This window comes from Leucoraja erinacea, chromosome 1 (assembly GCF_028641065.1).
Source record: "Leucoraja erinacea ecotype New England chromosome 1, Leri_hhj_1, whole genome shotgun sequence".
NCBI lineage: Eukaryota > Metazoa > Chordata > Chondrichthyes > Rajiformes > Rajidae > Leucoraja > Leucoraja erinaceus.
Window position 1 is genome coordinate 128,423,716 of NC_073377.1, and position 19,676 is coordinate 128,443,391.

Genomic DNA, 19,676 nt, shown 5'->3' on the forward strand with positions numbered 1-19,676 from the left:
GGGGGAGTTGAAGTGCTGAGCCACCGGGAGGTCAGCTTGGTTATTGCGGACCGAGCGGAGGTGTTCGGCGAAACGATCGCCCAACCTCCGCTTGGTCTCACCGATATAGATCTGCTGACATCTAGAGCAGCGGACGCAATAGATGAGGTTGGAAGAGATGCAGGTAAACCTCTGTCGCACCTGGAACGATTGCTTGGGTCCTTGAACGGAGTCGAGGGGGGAGGTAAAGGGACAAGTGTTGCATCTCTTGCGGTTGCAAGGGAAAGTGCCCGGGGAGGGGGTGGACCGAGAGGGAAGGGAAGAATTGACAAGGGAGTTATGGAGGGAGCGGTCTTTGCGGAAGGCAGATATGGGGGGAGATGGGAAGATGTGGCGAGTAGTGGGGTCGATGTTCATGCCCCCGGGGTGCAGACTCCCCAAACGGAATATGAGGTGCTGTTCCTCCAATTTCCGGATCGTTTCGCCGAACACCTTCGCTCGGTCCGCAATAACCAAGCTGACCTCCCGGTGGCTCAGCACTTCAACTCCCCCTCCCACTCCGCCTCCGACCTCTCTGTCCTGGGTCTCCTCCATGGCCACAGCGAGCAGCACCGGAAATTGGAGGAACAGCACCTCATATTCCGTTTGGGGAGTCTGCACCCCGGGGGCATGAACATCGAATTCTCCCAATTTTGTTAGTCCTTGCTGTCTCCTCCCCTTCCTCAGCCCCCCTGCTGTCTCCTCCCATCCCCCAGCCTTCTGGCTACTCCTCCTTTTCCCTTTCTTGTCCCCACCCACCCCCGCCCCCGATCAGTCTGAAGAAGGGTTTCGGCCCGAAACGTTGCCTATTTCCTTCGCTCCATAGATGCTGCTGCACCCGCTGAGTTTCTCCAGCTTTTCTGTGTAACCATCTCTTATTCTCTGTTTATTTTCTTTTTCTTCTCTCTCCCCTACATTTTGGGTCAGAGTGCTACCATTCTCTGCCTCCTGCCTTACACACTGACTGCTAGCTTTCCCAATTCGAGTCCCTACCCCCAACCATACTAGTTTAAAGTCTCCCCAGTAGCCTTTGCAAATCTCCCTGCCAGGATATTGGTCCCGCTCGAGTTCAAGTGCAACCCGTCCTTTCTGTACTGGCCGCACCTTCCCCAAAAGAGGTCCCAATGATCCATAAACTTGAATCCATACCCACTGCACCAGTCCCTCATCCACACATTTATTCTCCACCTCGTTCCATTCCTACTCTCACTGTCGCGTGGCACAGGCAGTAATCCTGAGATTGTTACTTTTGCAGTCCTTCTCCTTAACTCTCTACCTAACTCCCTAAATTCTTCTTTCAGGACCTCTTCTATTTTTTTACCTATGTCGTTGGTACCTATATGTGCCACAACCTCAGGCTCCTCTCCCTCCCATTTCAGGATTTCTTGGACACGTTCAGACACATCCCTGACCCTGGCACCAGGGAGGCAAACTACCATCCGGGTCTCCTGTCTACGTCCACAGAATCGCCTATCCGACCCCCTGAATATAGAGTCCCCTATTACAATTGCCCTCCTCTTCTTTTACTTACCCTTCTGAGCAACAGGACCGGTCTTTGTGCCAGAGGCCTGGCCGCTATCGCTGCCCCCAGGTAGGCTGTCTCCCCCACCCTTACTCAAACATGAGTACTTATTTTCGAGGTGTGCAGCCTCCGGGGTACTCACCAGTCCCTGCCGCTGCCCATTGCCCATTCCTAACTGTGACCCAGTTTTCTGTCTCCCGTGGTCTTGGAGTGACCACCTCCCTGTAACTCCTTTCTATAACCTCCTCGCTCTCCCTGAAGAGACAGAGGTCATTGAGTTGCTGCTCCAGGTTCCTAACACGGTCCCTTAGGAGCCCCATCTCGATGCACCTGGCGCAGATGTGGACGTCTGGAGAGCACTCAGACTCCATGACCTCCCACATCTGACATCCAGAACAGTAAACTGCCCTGGCCCTCATTCTCCCCCTTATTCAAATACAATAAAGCCTTACCTGGGATACAAGCCAATCAGCTGCTTCCTCTGGTCCTCTTCCACCAATCAGAGGCTTTCACCAGAATCCTTCTCTAGAAGTGAGATGGAACGTTGCAGATTTGGGTAAACTCACAGCTCCAGGCAACTCCTCCTCGCACCAACGGCTGCCCGGGCCTCTGTAGAAGCAAGCCCCGTGCTGTTTTTATACTCACAGCTCCAGGCAACTCCTCCTCGCACCAACGGCTCCCCGGGCAGCATAAGTTTTTGTGATATCTTGCAGCAGTCATAAAATTAAACCGTATACAACTATGCTACATCGTGCTGTTTTTATCAATGTTACAAGTATCAATTTGCTTCCAGTTTTGTGCATGAGCTCGGAGTGTGCAATGTGTGCATGATTCACAGCAGTGGGCAAATTAGATATTGTGGTCATCACGCATTGGGTGCTCAGACCGGATGTATGCAGAATAGACAATTAGTGATGTCAATCCTCATTCAACACTGCCTGTAGCTATGAAGGCCTCCAACTGGCACTGCATTTAATTTTAATATCTCCCAGTGCGCTGTCCACCACAAATTATAATTTCTCTCTCTTTTCAAGACAACATGCAATTTAACCACAGCAAGGAATTGCAGCATTTCTATTCAGTATTTCTCCGAATAGTCTGCAGGTTTTTACAGAACTACTGTAGAACGTTTCCTGACTGGTTGCATCATGGCCTGGTACGACAATTCCAGCACACAGGAATGCAGGAGGATGCAGAAATCGATTCATCGCAGGCACAGACCTCCCCTCCATCAAAGCATCTGCCTGAGATGCTGCCTGAGGCATCTATCATCAAGTATTCCTCATAATCTGGGCTTTGTCCTCTTGTCACTACGACGATCAAGCAGGAGGTACAGAAACACAAAGACCCACACCAACAGGTTCAGGAACAGCTAATTTCCTACAACTATCAGGTTCTTGAACTAATTTACACAAGCTTCATCCTACCTTGACAACAGAAAACTACAATCCCTCGTTTGCACTTCTATGGACATTTTTTTTCCTATTGTGTTTTTGAACCCATTGTCTTGTCAAAAACATTTCATTGCACCGTTGACCCTGTGTTAACCTACATATGACAAATACAACTGAACTGAACTGATGACTTTTCCTTGCACACTCTCCTTTCATTTAGAAATGTATGTGAAATGTATGCATAATTGGCTCTTGTGTGTTTGTCTGTGATGCTGCTACGAGTATGATTTTTTTTAATGGACCTGTACCTTACAGTACTTGTGCATATGATGAAAGGCTCAACTTGACATGACTTGTGCACATTGCAAACTTCCTGTTGTAAGTGTAATTTTTTTTTTACCTTAACCCTTCCAATACGTGAAAGAGAACTCACCTGGGTCTGCAAGGAATACACTTGTTAATTGTACGTTGTCCCTAATCCACAGCTTCATGGTCATTATAGTGAGTGTCAGACATCCAAGAGCTAATGTGATGCACTCCTCTTGCAGAAGTAATGTCTCAACATCTTTATTTGAACCTCCATGTTAGCCTGCTCTGCGGCTGCAGGTAGACAGCTCTACCACCTGTCCGATCAGCTCCCCATTCCATGCATAAGAACACAATGCAATGGCCATCACAGCAAAGCAGACACCAGGAATAAGATGAGGAAAAAACAAAGTGCTGGAGCAACTCAGCAGGTCAGGCAGTAACTACGAATGGAAATGGACACATGACATTTCAGGTCAGGGATAGACACAAAGTGCTGGAGTAACTCAGGCAGCATCTCTGGAGAAAAATAATGGGGGACGTTTTGGGTCAGGACCCTTCTTCAGACTCAGAGTTACCCATCTTTTTTCTCCAGAGATTCTGCCGTTTTTTGATGGACATTGATTCCTATACATCCTCTGTTCTGGACTTAATAAACTCCACCATCAACAGTGTCACCTCCCTCAAATGGGTGACCATATTCCCGAATCAGAAGCCATGGATGAACAGCGAGGTCAGGCTACTGCTGAAAGCACGGGACACCACTTTCAGGTCAGGCGATGCCCGAGCCTCCAGTTCATCCAGGGCTAACCTGAAGAGGGGCATCAAGAAGGCCAAGCACTGCCATAAGCTAAGGATTAAGGAGCACTTCAACAACAACTTTGACCCCCAACGCATGTGGCAAGGCAACCAGGCCATCACGGACTTAGACCCACCAACACCACCCCCACATCCAGCGACGCCTCCTTCCTTGAGGAGCTTAACCAATTTTATGGCCACTTTGACAGGGACAATCTAGAGATGGCCATCAAGGGTGTGCTCCCTGCCGATCACCAGCCCCTCACACTCACCCCCTATGACGTGTACGTGGCACTGAGCAGGATCAATGCACGAAAGACTGCTGGCCCTGACGGCATTCCCGGGCGAGTCCTCAGGGCCTGTGCTGCACCTGGATTGAAGACGTCTGGACTAACATCTTCAATCTGTCACTTGCCCAAGCAGTTGTCCCCACATACCTTAAAACCACCTCCGTCGTGCCGGTGCCAAAACACTCCACTGCGGCAAGCCTCAACGACTTCTGCCCATTTGCTCTTACTCCCATCATCACTAAGTGCTTTGAGAGGCTGGTCCTGGCACACCTCAAAGGCTGCCTACGCCCCACATTGGATCCCTATCAGTTCGCCTACCGCAAGAACAGGAGTACGGAGGATGCCATCTCAACGGCACTTCACTTCGCCCTCTCCCACCTCGACAACAGAGGCACTTACGTAAGAATGCTGTTCATCGATTACAGCTCCTCATTCAACACCATTATACCCTCTAAACTGATCACCAAACTCGGTGACCTGGGCATCGACCCCTCCCTCTGCAACTGGATATTGGACTTTCCAACCAACAGACCCCAGTCTGTCAGGTTAGACAAACACACCTCTTCAACCCTCACCATGAACACCGGCGTTCCACAGGGCTGTGTGCTGAGCCCCCTCCTCTACTCCCTCTTCACCTACAACTGCACACCTGTACATGGTACTGACACCATCATCAAGTATGCAGATGATACAACGGTGATTGGCCTCATCATCAACAACGATGAGTCGGCCTATAGGGAGGAGGCCCAGCTCCTAGCAGCATGGTACGCTGACAACAACCTGGCCCTTAACTCCAAGCAGACCAAGGAGCTAATTGTAGACTAAGAAAGTCTAGGGGCGGCATGCACACCCCCATCCACATTAAAGGGATGGAGGTGGAACGTGTTTCCAGCTTCAGGTTCCTGGGGGTCAACATCTCCGATTACCTCTCTTGGACCCACAATACCTCAACTCTGGTCAAGAAGGCTCACCAGCGACTGCATCCCAAAATACGGATCCAACGCCATTATTAAGTTTGCTGACGATACCACGGTAGTAGGACTGATCAGCGACAACGATGAGTCAGCCTACAGGGAGGAGATCCAGCACCTGACAGCCTGGTGTGCCAACAATAACCTCTTCCTCAACTCCAAAAAGACGAAGGAGATTATTGTTGACTTCAGGCAGACCAGAGGAGGCAGTCATACCCCCATCCATATAAACGGGACTGAGGTGGAGCGCGTCTCCAGCTATAAATTCCTCGGAGTACATATCTCGGAGGATTTGTCCTGGTCCCTCAACACCTCCAAGCTGATCAAAAAGGCACAGGAGTGCCTTTACTTCCTGAGGAGGCTCAAGAAAGCCAACCTGTCCCCCCGGATCCTGACCAACTTTTACCGCTGTACCATAGAGAGTATCCTGACCACCTGCTTCACGGTATGGTACAGCAGCTGCACTGCTGCGGAAAGGAAGGCACTACAACGGGTGGTGAAAACCGCGCAGCACACCATCGGTGCCCCGCTCCCTGCCATGGATGCCCTCCACCGAAAACTGTGTCTGAGACGGGCTGGGAAGATCATCAAAGACCCCTCACACCCCAACCATGGACTGTTTGCCCTCCTCCCATCAGGGAGGCGGTACAGGAGCCTCAGGTCATGTACTAGTAGGATGAGGAACAGCTTCTACAATAATACAATTACTTTGCTGAACTCGGAGTCCCGCCGATAGATTTCTCCGGTCCCTCCGTCCCCATTGTTTAATTATTCTGTATGTGATTATTCTGTATCTTCTCTCTTTCTATTTTTTTTTTAAATTTCTTTATGCACAACTACTGCGGACTGACGCAAAACTGCATTTTGTTGTACTCATACTTGTATTTGTGCGATGACATTAAAGTTGAATTGAATTGAATTGAATTCGCCTGAGGAGACTGAAGAAGGTCCATCTGTCTCCTCAGATTCTGGTGAACTTCTACCGCTGCACCATCGAGAGCATCCTTACCAACTGCATCACAGTATGGTATGGCAACTGCTCTGTCTCTGACCGGAAAGCACTGCAGAGGGTGGTGAAAATTGCCCAATGCATCACCGGTTCCTCACTCCCCTCCATTGAGTCTGTCCAAAGCAAGCATTGTCTGCGAAGGGCGCTCAGCATCGTCAACGACTGCTCTCACCCCAACCACAGACTGTTTACCCTCCTACCATCCGGGAGGCGCTACAGGTCTCTCCGCTGCCGGACCAGCAGGTCCAGGAATAGCTTCTTCCCTGCGGCTGTTACATTACTCAACACTGTACCTCGATGATTGCCAATCGCCCCCGCCCCCGGACCTCCTTCCACCAGGACAAAAATGATAATAATTGCACTACTATGACTGTATGCACGTAAATATATTTAACCATATAACAATTACAGAACGGAAACAGGCCATCTCGGCCCTACAAGTCCGTGCCAAACAACTTTTTTCCCTTAGTCCCACCTGCCTGCACCCATACCATAACCCTCCATTCCCTTCTCATCTATATGCCTATCTAATTTATTTTTAAATGATACCAATGAACCTGCCTCCACCACTTCCACTGGAAGCTCATTCCACACCACTACCACTCTCTGAGTAAAGAAGTTCCCCCTCATATTACCCATAAACTTCTGTCCCTTAATGCTGAAGCCAAAGCACTGCTGTAATATCTTCCCTGACTAGCAATGCAACACCTCCACCTCTTTCCCCTCCAATTCAATTCAATCACATCTGAAGCAACAAAATCCTGGAATATTTAGTTTCCAATCACAGCCCTCCTGCAACCATGTTCCTCTGATCGCCACAACATCATACTTCCTGGTGTCTATCCAGACTCTAAGCTCATCCACCTTTCTTAAAATGCTCCTAGCATTAAAATATGCACATTTAAGAAACCCCCCGCCTCTTATTCTCTGTTTATTTCCTTTTTTGTCTTTCTCCTCTTCTGTCCGAGTGCTTCCCTTTTCTGCTTCCTGCCTCCCATTCTGTCTACTGGCTTTCTCTATTTGAGTCCCTTGCCCCAACCAATCTAGTTTAAAGTCTCCCCAGTAGCCTTTGCAAATTTCCCTCCAGGATATTGGTCCCCCTCGGGTTCAAGTGCAACCCATCCTTTCTGTACAGGTCCCACCTTCCCCAAAAGAAGTCCCAATGATCCAGAAACTTGAATCCCTGCCCTCTGCACCAGTCTTTCAGCCACGCATTTATCCTCCACCTCGCTCCATTCCTACTCTCACTGTCGCGTGGCACAGGCAGTAATCCTGAGATTGGTACCTTTTTGGTCCTTTTCCTTAACTCTCCTCCCAACTCCCTAAATCCTCCCTTCAGGATCTCTTCCTTTTTTTTACCTATGTCATTGGTACCTATATGTACCACGACCTCAGGCTTCTCTCCCTCTGATTTCAGGATATCTTGGACGCGTTGAGACACGTCCGAGACCTTGGCACCAGGGAGGCCTCCCGACTGCGTCCACAGAATCACCTATCCGACCCCCTAACAATAGAGTCCCCAATTACTATTGCCCTCTTCTTTTTGTCCCTACCTTTCGGAGCAACAGGGCCAGTCTCTGTGCTGGAGGCCCGTCCACTGTCGCTACCCCCGGGCAGGCTGTCACCCCCATCCGTACTCAAACAGGAGTACTTATTTGCAAGGTGTACCGACATTGGAGTACTCACTCGTCCCTGCCTCTGCTCCTTGCCCTTCCTTAGCGTGACCCACATGTCTCTCTCCCGTGGTTTTGGAGTGACCACCTCCCTATAACTCCCCTCTATGACCTCCTCACTCTCCCTGACCAGACAGAGGTCATCGAGCTGCTGCTCCAGGATCCTAATACGGTCCCTTAGGAGCCCCATCTCGCTGCACCTGGTGCAGATGTGGACGTCTGGAGGGCCATCCGACACCATGACCTCCCACATCTGACATCCAGAACAGTATCTGACATCCAGAACAACATTTATTTATTGCTCATATTCTATGTCGCTCTTCTAGGGAGATGCTAACTGCATTTTGTTGTCTCTGTACTGTACACTGCACAATGTCAATAAAGTTTGAATCTGAATCTGAATCTGAATCTGCCTGACCTGCTACATTATTCTAGCACTTTGTGTCTGTTTATATAAACCAGCAGTTCCTTGTTTCTTCATTTCAGGTTGGGGCCCTTCATCAGACTATGGTGACCACCACTGATTTTTGGAAACTAATTTTTCAGTTCTTAAGTTAAATCGGAAACACGCACAAGTACACAGCGGTCCAATGCTTGGTGGAGGCTTGTTGCCTTCTGCACAATTGTTGATAATCTGAATACAACCCTTTCCTGAGTCTTTGCAGCTGGATGAGGAATAAGAGGAGATGGTGGAGGAGAAGCTAGGATGGTCCTTTCTTGTTTTGTTGTGAGGGTTGTTATGACCTCCAACTTCAGTGCAGAACATGATTCAAATTGTCACAATTCTTATAATTTGTGTATCTGCAATTAACATGATTTGAATGAATGAATAATGTATTGTTACATGTGACAAGTCACAGTGAAATTCATTACTTGCATATCCAAGGTATGCAAATAGTTGCCACATAAAGGTGCTGACAGTTACAATGTATACACAGTATGTGCCAAGTCCCCCTTTGTTTTCCCCCTCCCACCCCACCTACCCCCCTCCTTCCCTCATGGCGGTCCTCCCACGACGGGTCCTTCTTTGTTCCTTCCCTCAGCAGGGGCGTTCTCACTCCACGTGCTCTGGCCTCGTCTGTCGTTCAGCACACCGACTTCTCCACTATCACCGCTGGGTCCTGTAGAGCTGTGCTGGAAGGATTGAATATTTAGATGAATCAATGAGGTGGGCATTTCTGGATGATGTCTGGCTTCTTGAGTGTTTTTGGAGCTGCATTTATCTGGGCAATTGAAATGTACAGTGCATTCAGAAAATATTCTGACACCTTCATTTTTTCCACATTTTGTTACGTTGCAGCCTTTTTCTAACATGGATTAAATTATACATTTGTTATCATCAATCTACACACAATACCCCATAATAAAAAAAGTGAAAACAGGTGTTTAGAAATTTCTGCAAAGTAATTAAAAAGAAATAACTTAAATATCACATTTACATAAGTATTCAGACCCTTTAATCAGTACTTTGTTGAGGCACCTTTGGCAGCAATTACAGCCTCAAGTCTTCTTGGGTATGACGCTACAAGTTTGGCACACCTGTATTTGGGTAATTTCTCCCATTCTTCTCTCAAGCTCTGTCAGGTTGGTTGGGGAGCGTTGATGCACAGCTATTTTCAGGTCCCTCCAGAGATGTTCGATCAGGTTCAAGTCCGGGCTCTGGCTGGGCCACTCAAAGACATTCACAGACTTGTCATGAAGCCACACCTTCATAGTCTTGGCTGTGTGCTTAGGGTCGTTGTCCTGTTGGATGGTGAACCTCCGCCTCAATCTGAGGTCCAGAATGCTCTGGAGCAGGTTTTCATCAAAGATCTCTCTGTACTTTGCTCCTTTCATCTTTCCCTCAATCCTGACTAGTCTCCCAGTTCCTGCTGCTGAAAAATCCCCACCGTATGATGCTGCCACCACCATGCTTCACCATAGATATGGTATTGGCCAGGTGATGAGCGATGCCTAGTTTCCGCCAGAAGTGACGCTTGGTATTCAGGCCAAAGACCAGAGAATCTTGTTTCTCATGCCTTTTGGCAAACTCCAAGCAGGCTGTCAAGTGCCTTTTACTGAGGAGTGGCTTCCGTCTGGCCACTATACCATTCTGATTGGTGGAGTGCTGCAGATATAGTTGTCCTTCTGGAAGGTTCTCCCATCTCCACAGAGGAACTCTGGAGCTCTGTCAGAGTGACCATCGGATTCTTGGTCACCTCCCTGACCAAGACACTTCTTCTCCGATTGCTTAGTTTGTGGGCAGCCAGCTCTATGAAGAGTCCTGGTGGTTCCAAAGTTCTTCCATAAAGAATGACGGAGGCCACTGTGCTCTTCGGCACCTGTAATGCTGCACAAATTGTTTTACACTCTTCCCCAGGTCTGTGTCACGCCACATTTCTGTCTCGGCGGTCTACGAACAATTCCTTCATCTTCATGGCTTGGTTTTTGCTCTGATATACACTGTCAACTATGGGACCTTATGAGCTCAGTTTTGCGTATCATAACAAAGGGTCTGAATACTTATGTAAATGTGATATTTCAGTTATTTATTTTCAATTACTTTGCTAAAAATGTCTAAAATCCTGTTTCCGCTTCTTCATTCTGTGGTATTGTGTGTAGACTGACCATTTAAAAAAATGAATTTAATCAATTTTAAAATAAAGCTGTAACGTAACAAAATGTGGAAAAAGTGAAAGGGTCTGAATACTTCCTGAATGCACTGTTTTACTTGATTATCTCTTTAAAAATAGCAGAACGGTATGAGGACATAAGGAGTGAGTCATTCACCACAGGATAACTAGCTTTGAAATTGATCCTGCGGCCACAGTTCCAATGTGCCTGTCCCTGCTGAGGCTCTGTTCCCTGGTGATCCCAACTCCTCCCTATCCCCTGGATGTTGACAGTAGAAAACCTAGGGACAAAATTACAGGGTGACAAAAGTAGGAAGTTAGATTCTCATCCTATGTTTATGAATGGATTTGAATATCCACACTGTGTGACACTTGAAGATGTTTGGCCTTGAGGTTCTGACTTGTAGGACATGTGTTGATTGCCCCAAAACATTATTTCTGTTTCTATTCTGCAAATGATCTGTTCAGCATTTTCAAATCTTTCTGGGTTTTTTTTAGTTTTCAAAGTATTGTTTTCCTCTTAAACTCATCCAATGTTATCCTTGGGCTGTGATGACTGATTTAGTTTGATGCTGGTTTAATTCTAATGGCTAATCTACCATTTTCGAATGAATTCTCTTGCAGGAAGCATCACAAATCTCTGTAACGTCATTACTGCAGATTTATTGAATATAATTAGCCAGCACCAAGCAATAGAGCTGTCTGCTCTATTTTCTCTGATCATGTTCACCAGGGCCACAGATAACACAATTTAAACAGACTGGTAAAAGCTTCAAAATTACAGTGATTAAAAGATCCAGACCTTAATATCTGTGTCTTTAGCTTTAAATCCATATGAGGGAGATCCGTGGCAAGGCTACAGAAAATAGGAAATTATAAACCAGTGAGTCTTACATTTGTTATTGAAAAAGTTCTGAAATCCCTTATTAAAGAATTAATATCAGAACATTCTGAAAATCATAGACGATCAAACAGAGTTAAATAAACAGAAATTTGTATGACAAGGTTGCTACAATTTCTTGAAGAAGTAATACAGTGTGGTTTATTAAAACAGGGAACCATTAGATATGTTTGGATTACAAGAAGGTATAATATAAAGTACACATTAAATGTAATGTACAAAATAAGAGAAATTGGGGTAGCTGTGAAGCATTGGTATGGTTGGAGGAGTGGCGAACCAACAGGAAACAGTTAGGATAATTGAGCCATTTTCAGTTTGGTACTCAGTAACTAGCAGTGTGCCACAGGTAACAGTGTTTCCCCCACAACTATTAATAATCTATATTGATGAATAGATCAAGGACCAAATGGATTTTAGTCAATTTGTTGTTGATGTATGGATTGGTGGCTACGAAAGTTGTAAGGAGGACATGGAGGTCTTGAAGTGGGATGTAGATAGGTTAAGTGATTTTGTCAGAAGTTGCCAGTGAAGTACCATGTGGGAAAATATGGCATGACCCATTTTAAGACAGGATGACAAAGAATTATTGAGATGGAATGAGACTACAAAATGCAACAGGCCAAAGAAAAGGTATGGTTGGCATCCATCCATCTGCACGAGTTGATGGTGCGGCTATGATGTTGTCCTGGTTGGAGAGGGGATGTTTCATCTGCGGTTGTATTTCCACCTGTGACTGTCGATGCCTCGGAAGGGACAGCAGATGCTGATTTAAATCAAAGGTAGACACAAAATGCTGGAGTACCTCAGCGAGACAGGCAGCATCTCTGGAAAGAAGGAATGAGTGACGTTTTGGGTCGAGATCCTTCTTCAGACAGATGCCTATCCTTCCGCAGGTGAAGTTGTCTCTGGCCGTTGTCTGGAACTCTGGAAGTTGTCTCTAGACAGGGCGTGAGTTGCTGAAGGGACAGTTTCATTGACTGAATTCAAGGCAGAAAATGGCAGGCATTTACACTACAAGAAAATCAAGGGCTACAGAAAAAGAATGGAAGACAGGGGCTACGATTAGATTAGCCATGATCTAACTCAATGGTAGAGCGGCCTGAAGTGCCGACAGCCTATTCCTGTTCCTAGTTTCTGTATTCTTACATTCTTATTCAACAATGAAGTAAAATATTGCATATATTAGATATCTAAAATAATAGCAGAAAATAGTTTAGTTTAGTTTAGTTTAGTTTAGTTTATTGTCACATGTACCGAGGTACAGTGAAAAGCTTTTTTTATTGTGTGTTATCCAGTCAGCGGAAAGACTGTACATGATTACAATCAAGCCATCCACGGTGTACAGATCTGTTGGAGTAGAGATTTAAAAGAATGGAGCGATAGTAATGAATGATAGAAGATCCACTTTTCGGACAAGCACACAGAGGGTCTCTTGGTTTCGGCACCATCTATCTTTGAAACATTCAGCAGGTCAGACAATAACTGCGGAGAGAGAGAGAAACAGGACTAATGACTTTTCACCAAAATCCTACAGTAATTCAGTTCTGGATAATAAAGGCATCTTAGATCTATTATATTTGCCTAAATATTTCCAACCAGCAAAACTCATTTCAATAAATGCACACAGAGGCCTTTTATTTTTTGCACATGGCACGGAGACTTTCAAAACCAGCTGTCCAATGAACACTTCATAGCATTTTTGTCCATTTAGTATCAATGAATGGAGACTTCATAAAACACAAATCTGACCTGCTGATTTTACACATAAGTTCTATGTTTGTGCTCCTGTTATGAACAATAAAGATCATAAAACATATTTGCTATTGATACATAGAAACTTAAACTATTTATGATATAGGTATAGATCATAGTTTAAAAAGAAGACACAACATGCTGGTGTAACTGTGCGTCATAGAAACATAGAAAATAGGTGCAGGAGTAGGCCGTTCGGCCCTTCAAGCCTGCACCGCCAATCAATATAATCATGGATGATCATCCAACTCAGTATCCCTTACCTGCCTTTCCTCTCCATACCCCCTGATCCCTTTAGCCACAAGGGCCACATCTAACTCCCTCTTAAATATAGCCAATGAACTGGCCTCAATTACCTTCTGTGGCATGATCTCCACTGATTCATCACTCTCTGTGTGAAAAATGTTTTTTTCATCTCGGTCCTAAAAGACTTCCCCGTAATCCTTCAACTTTGACCCCTTGTTTTGGACTTCCCCAACATCGGGAACAATCTTCCTGCATCTAGCCTGTCCAACCCCTTAAGAATGTTGTAAGTTTCTATAAGATACCCCTTCAATCTTCTAATTTCTAACGAGTACAAGCTGAGCCTATCCAGTCTTTCTTCGTATGAAAGTCCTGCCATCCCAGGAAACAGTCTAGTGAACCTTCTCTGCTCTCCCCTTATGGCAAGAATGTCTTTCCTCAGATTAGGAGACCAAAACTGCATGCAATACTCCTGGTGTGCCCTCACCAAGGCCCTGCACAACTGCAGTAGAACCTCCCTGCTCCTATACTAAAATCCTTTTGCTATGAATGGTAACATACCAATCACTTTCTTCACTGCCTGCTGCACCTGCATGCCTACTTTCAATGACTGGTGTACCATGACACCCAGGTCGCGTTCCATCTCCCATTTTCCTAATCGGCCATTCAGATAATAGTCTACTTCCATGTTCTTGCCACCAAAGTGGATAACCTCACATTTATCCACATTATACTGCATCTGCCATGCATTTGCCCACTCACCCAACCTATCCAAGTCACCTTGCAGCTTCCTAGCATCCTCCTCACAGCTAAAACTGTCCCCCCACTCCCCCCCCAGCTTCCTGTCATCCGCAAACTTGGAGGTGTTGCATTCAATTCCCTCGTCCAAATCATTAATATATATTGTAAATAGCTGGAGTCCCAACACTGAGCCTTGCGGTACCCCACTAGTCTCTGCCTGCGATTCTGGAAAGGACCTGTTTACTGCTACTATTTGTTTCCTGTCTGCCAGCCATTTCTCTATCCACATCAATACCGAACCCCCAATAACGTGTACTTTAAGTTTGCATACTAATCTCTTATGTGGGACCTTGTCGAAAGCCTTCTGAAAGTCCAGATATAACACATCCACTGGTTCTCCCTTATCCACTCTACTAGTTACATCCTCGAAAAATTATATCAGATTCGTCAGACATGCTTTACCTTTCATAAATCCATGCTAACTTTGTCCAATGATTTCACCACTTTCCAAATGTGCTGCTATCTCAGCTTTAATAACTGACTGGAGCCCTTTCCCCACTGCCGATTTTGGACTAACTCATCTGTAATTCCCCGTTTTCTCTCTCCCTCCCTTTTTAAAAAGTGGGGTTATATTAGCTACCCGCCAATCCTCAGGAACTACTCCAGAATCTAAAGAGTTTTGAAAAATTATCACTAATGCACCCACTATTTCTGGGGCTATTTCCTTAAGTACTCTGGGATGCAGCCTATCTGGCCCTGGGGATTTATCGGCCTTTAATCCATTCAATTTACCTAACACCACTTCCCGACTAACCTGGATTTCACTCAGTTCCTCCATCTCATTGGACTCACGGTCCCCTGCTATTTCCGGCAGATTACTTATGTCTTCCTTAGTGAATATAGAAACCAAAGTAGTTATTCAATTGCCCCGCCATGTCCTTGGTCCCCATGATCAATTCACCTGTTTCTGACTGCAAGGGACCTACATTTGTTTTAACTAATCTTTATCTCTTCACATATCTATAAAAACCTTTGAAGTCAGTTTTTATGTTCCCTGCCAGTTTTCTTTCATAATCTATTTTCCTTTTCCTAATTAAGCCCTTTGTCCTCCTCCACTGGACTCGGAATTTCTCCCAGTCCTCTGGTAGGCTGCTTTTTCTGGCCAATTTGTATGCTTCATCTTTTGTTTTGATACTATTCCTGATTTACCTTGTTATCCACAGATGCACTACCTGCCCTGATTTATTCTTTTGCCAAACTGGGATGAACAATTGTTGTAGTTCATCCATGCAGGCATTAAATGTCTTCCATTGCATTTCCACCGTCAACCCTTTAAGAATCAATTTCCAGTCTATCTTGGCCAATTCCCGTCTCATATCCTCACAGTTACCTTTCTTTAAGTTCAGAACCCATGTTTCTGAATTAACTACGTCACTCTCCATCCTAATGAAGAACTCAACCATGATGGGGTATGTGTGTGTGTGTGTGTGTGTGTGGGAGCGATCCCCTGCACGGAGAACGCGACCTTTTCCCTGCACAGAGAACCCGACCTTTTCCCTGTCGGGTCTCCGTTGTCATTGGGGCTGCAACGTGGAGCGGCCTCCAGCAGGAACGACCTAGGGCTCCAGTCGCGGAGCTGCGGACCTACTCACCATCGTAGAGCTGGCCGAGTTCGGAGCGGGTGGAGCTGTGGTGGTGCGCTGCTGCGACCCAACCCCCGGAGATTCGGATGCATACCGCAGGTCCGGTGGACAGTGACTCTGGGAGCCCGCGGGTCCCTGCTGGGAGACCGCTTTTTGGAGGCTTCCGCAACGGCGACTTCACCCGCCCGAGTCGCGGGGTCGAGGAGTGCCTGGAGCGGGCCTTACATCACCGCCCAACGCGGCTTCAAAGGCTGCGGGACTTTGCTAGCGCCCGCCGGGGGCTCCAACAACAAGACCCGGAGCCGGGCCTTGCATCACGTGGCGCGGCGTTAATGGCCGCGGGACAATTGCCATCGCCCGCCGGGGGCTTTGACTCTGACATCGGGAGGGGAATGGGGAGGGCAGGGGAGAGATAAGTTTTTTTGCCTTCTCCTCCTCTCTGTGATGGATGTCTGTGTAAATTGTGTTGTGTCTTGGGTCTTTTTTTCTTGTGTGTATGACTGCAGAAACAACATTTCATTTGAGCCTCTATTAGGTTCAAGTGACAAATAAGTTGTAAAGTGTATTGTGTAACCCTTCCTCATTATTCAATACCTAGTCTAGAATAGCCTGCTCTCTCGTTGGTTCCCCTACATGTTGGTTTAGAAAATTATCCCGCATACATTTCAAGAAATCCTCTTCCTCAGCACCCCTGCCAATTTGATTCACCCAATCTACAGTATATGTAGATTGAAGTCACCCATTATTACTGTTTTACCTTTGTTGCACGCAATTCTAATTTCCTGTTTGATGCCATCCCCAACTCCACTACTACTGTTAGGTGGCCTGTACACAACTCCCACTGGAGTTTTCTGCCCCTTAGTGTTTTCTGCCCCTTCAGGCTGCATCTCTGGAGAACATGGGGACATGGAAAGGTGACGGTTCATAGAAACATAGAAACATAGAAACATAGAAACATAGAAAATAGCTGCAGGAGGAGGCCATTCTGCCCTTCGAGCCAGCACCGCCATTCATTGTGATCATGGCTGATTGTCCCCTATCAATAACCCCGTGCCTGCCTTCTCCCTATATCCCTTGACTCCACAAGCCCATAGAGCTCTATCTAACTCTCTCTTAAATCCATCCAGTGACTTGGCCTCCACTGTCCTCTGTGGAATGGAATTCCATAAATTCACAACTCTCTGGGTGAAAACGTTTGTTCTCACCTCAGTCTTAAATGACCTTCTAAGACTGTGGCCCCTGGTTCTGGACTCGCTCAACTTGGGGAACATTTTTCCTGCATCTAGCTTGTCCAGTCCTTTTATAATTTTGTATGTTTCTATAAGATTCCCCCTCATCCTTCTAAACTCCAGTGAATACAATTCTAGTCTTTTCAATCTTTCCTCATATGACAGTTCCGCCATCCCAGGGATCAATCTCGTGAACCTACGCTGCACTGCCTCAATCACAAGGATGTCCTTCCTTAAATTAGGAGACAAAAACTGTACACAATACTCCAAATGTGATCTCACCAGAGCCCTATACAACTGCAGAAGAGCCTCTTTATTCCTACACTGAAATCCTCTTGTTATGAAGGCCAACATTCCATTAGCTTTCTTCACTGCCTGCTGTACCTGTAAGCCAACTTTCAGTGACTGGTGTACAAGGACGCCCAGGTCTCGCTGCACCTCCCCCTTACCTAACCTAACCCCATTGAGATAATAATCTACCCCCTTGTTTTTGCCGCCAAAGTGGATAACCTCACATTTATCTATATTATACTGCATCTGCACGCATCTGGCCACTCACTCAACCTGTCCATGCCACCCTGCAACCTCCAAACATTATCTTCACAGTTCACACTGCCACCCAGCTTTGTGTCATCCGCAAACTTGCTAGTGTTGCTCTGAATTATCTCTTCCAAATCATTAATATATATGGTAAACAGTTGCGCTCCAACACCGAGACTTGCGGCACTCCATTCGCCACTGCCTGCCATTCTGAAAAGGACCCGTTCACTCCTACTCTTTGCTTCCGGTCTGCCAACCAATTTTCCATCCATGTTAACACACTACCCCCAATACCATGTGCTCTAATTTTAGTCACCAGTCTCCCGTGCGGGACTTTATCAAAGGCTTTCTGAAAGTCTAGATACGCTAGATCCACTGGCACCCCTTCATCCATTTTACTTGTCACATCCTCAAAAAATTACAGAAGATTAGTCAAGCATGATTTCCCTTTCATAAAACCATGTTGACTTGGACTAATCCTATTACTGCTATCCAAATGCCCCAGTATTACCTCTTTAATAATTAACTCCAGCATCTTTCCCGCCACCGAAGTCAGGCTAACTGATCTGTAATTCCCAGTTTTATCTCTCGCTCCTTTCTTGAAAAGTGGGATAACATTAGCTATCCTTCAATCCACAGGAACTGATCCTGAATCTACTGAACATTGGAAAATGAACACCAATGCTTCCACTATTTCTAGAAACACCTCCCTGAGGACCCTGGGATGCAGACCATCAGGTCCAGGGAATTTGTCATCCTTCAGTCCCATTAGCCTACCCGATATTATTTCTCGCCTAATGAAAATTTATTTCAGTTCCTCTGCCCCCTTAGATCCTCTGTCCTTCAGTACATCTGAGAGATTGTTTGTGTCTTCCTTAGTGAAGACAAATCCGAAGCACCTATTCAACTCTTCTGCTATTTCCTTGTTGCCCATAATAATTTCACCTGTGTCTGCCTTCAAGGGACCCACATTTGACTTTGCTACTCTTTTTCCCTGAACATGTCTAAAGAAGCTTTTACTGTCCTTCTTTATATTCCTGGCCAGCTTCCCTTCGTACTTCATCTTTTCAGCCCGTATTGCCCATTTTGTTTCCTTCTGTTGTCCAATGAAAATTTCCCAATCCTCTGGCTTCTTGCTACACTTTGCTGTGTTATACATCTTTTCTTTTAGTTTTATTCTATCCCTAACATCTCTTGTCAGCCACGGTTGCCTCCTACTCCCCGTAGAAACTTTCTTCCTTTTTTGGAATGAAATGATCCTGCATCTTCCGGATTATGCCCAGAAATTCCTGCCATTGCTGTTCCACCATCATTCCTGCTCGGATCCCTTTCCAGTCTACCTTGGCCAGCTCCCCTCTCATGCCTTCATAGTCCTCTTTGTTCAACTGCATCACTGCCACTTCTGATTTAATGTTCTCCTTCTCAAATTGCAGATTGAAACTAATCACCTCCAAGCGCTTCCTTTACCTCAAGTTCTTTTTATCATATCTGGTTCATTGGACAACATTGAGCCAGAATTACCTTTTCTCTGGTTGGCTCCATTACAAGCTACTCTAAGAATCCATCTTGGAGGCATTCCACAAATTGGGACCATTCTTCAGACTGATGGGGGGGGGGGGTGATGTGGTGGAAATAGCTGGAAGAGATGAGGTGCAGGTGAGAAGCAAAATAAAATCCTGGCAGATAATTGATTGGGAAGTGTTTGACTGCTTTGACTCCCCTCACTTTCTCCATGTTAAAGTTATAGCCAAGTGCGTTTGCATGGGGCCCATCAATGCCTGCCTATTTGAACAGTCCTTGTTCCAAACATAACTGGTACCATTCCCCAACTCTTTCTTCTGTTGCATCGATGACTGCATTAGGGCTGCCTCCTGCACCCATGCAGAGCTCTTTGCTTTCATTTACTTTACCACTAACCTCCACCTTACCCTCAGATTCACTTGGACTATCGCTGACATATTCTCCCCTTTATTGATCTCTTTGTTTCCATCCCAGGGGACAGACTATTGACTGATGTCTACTACCTACCAAACA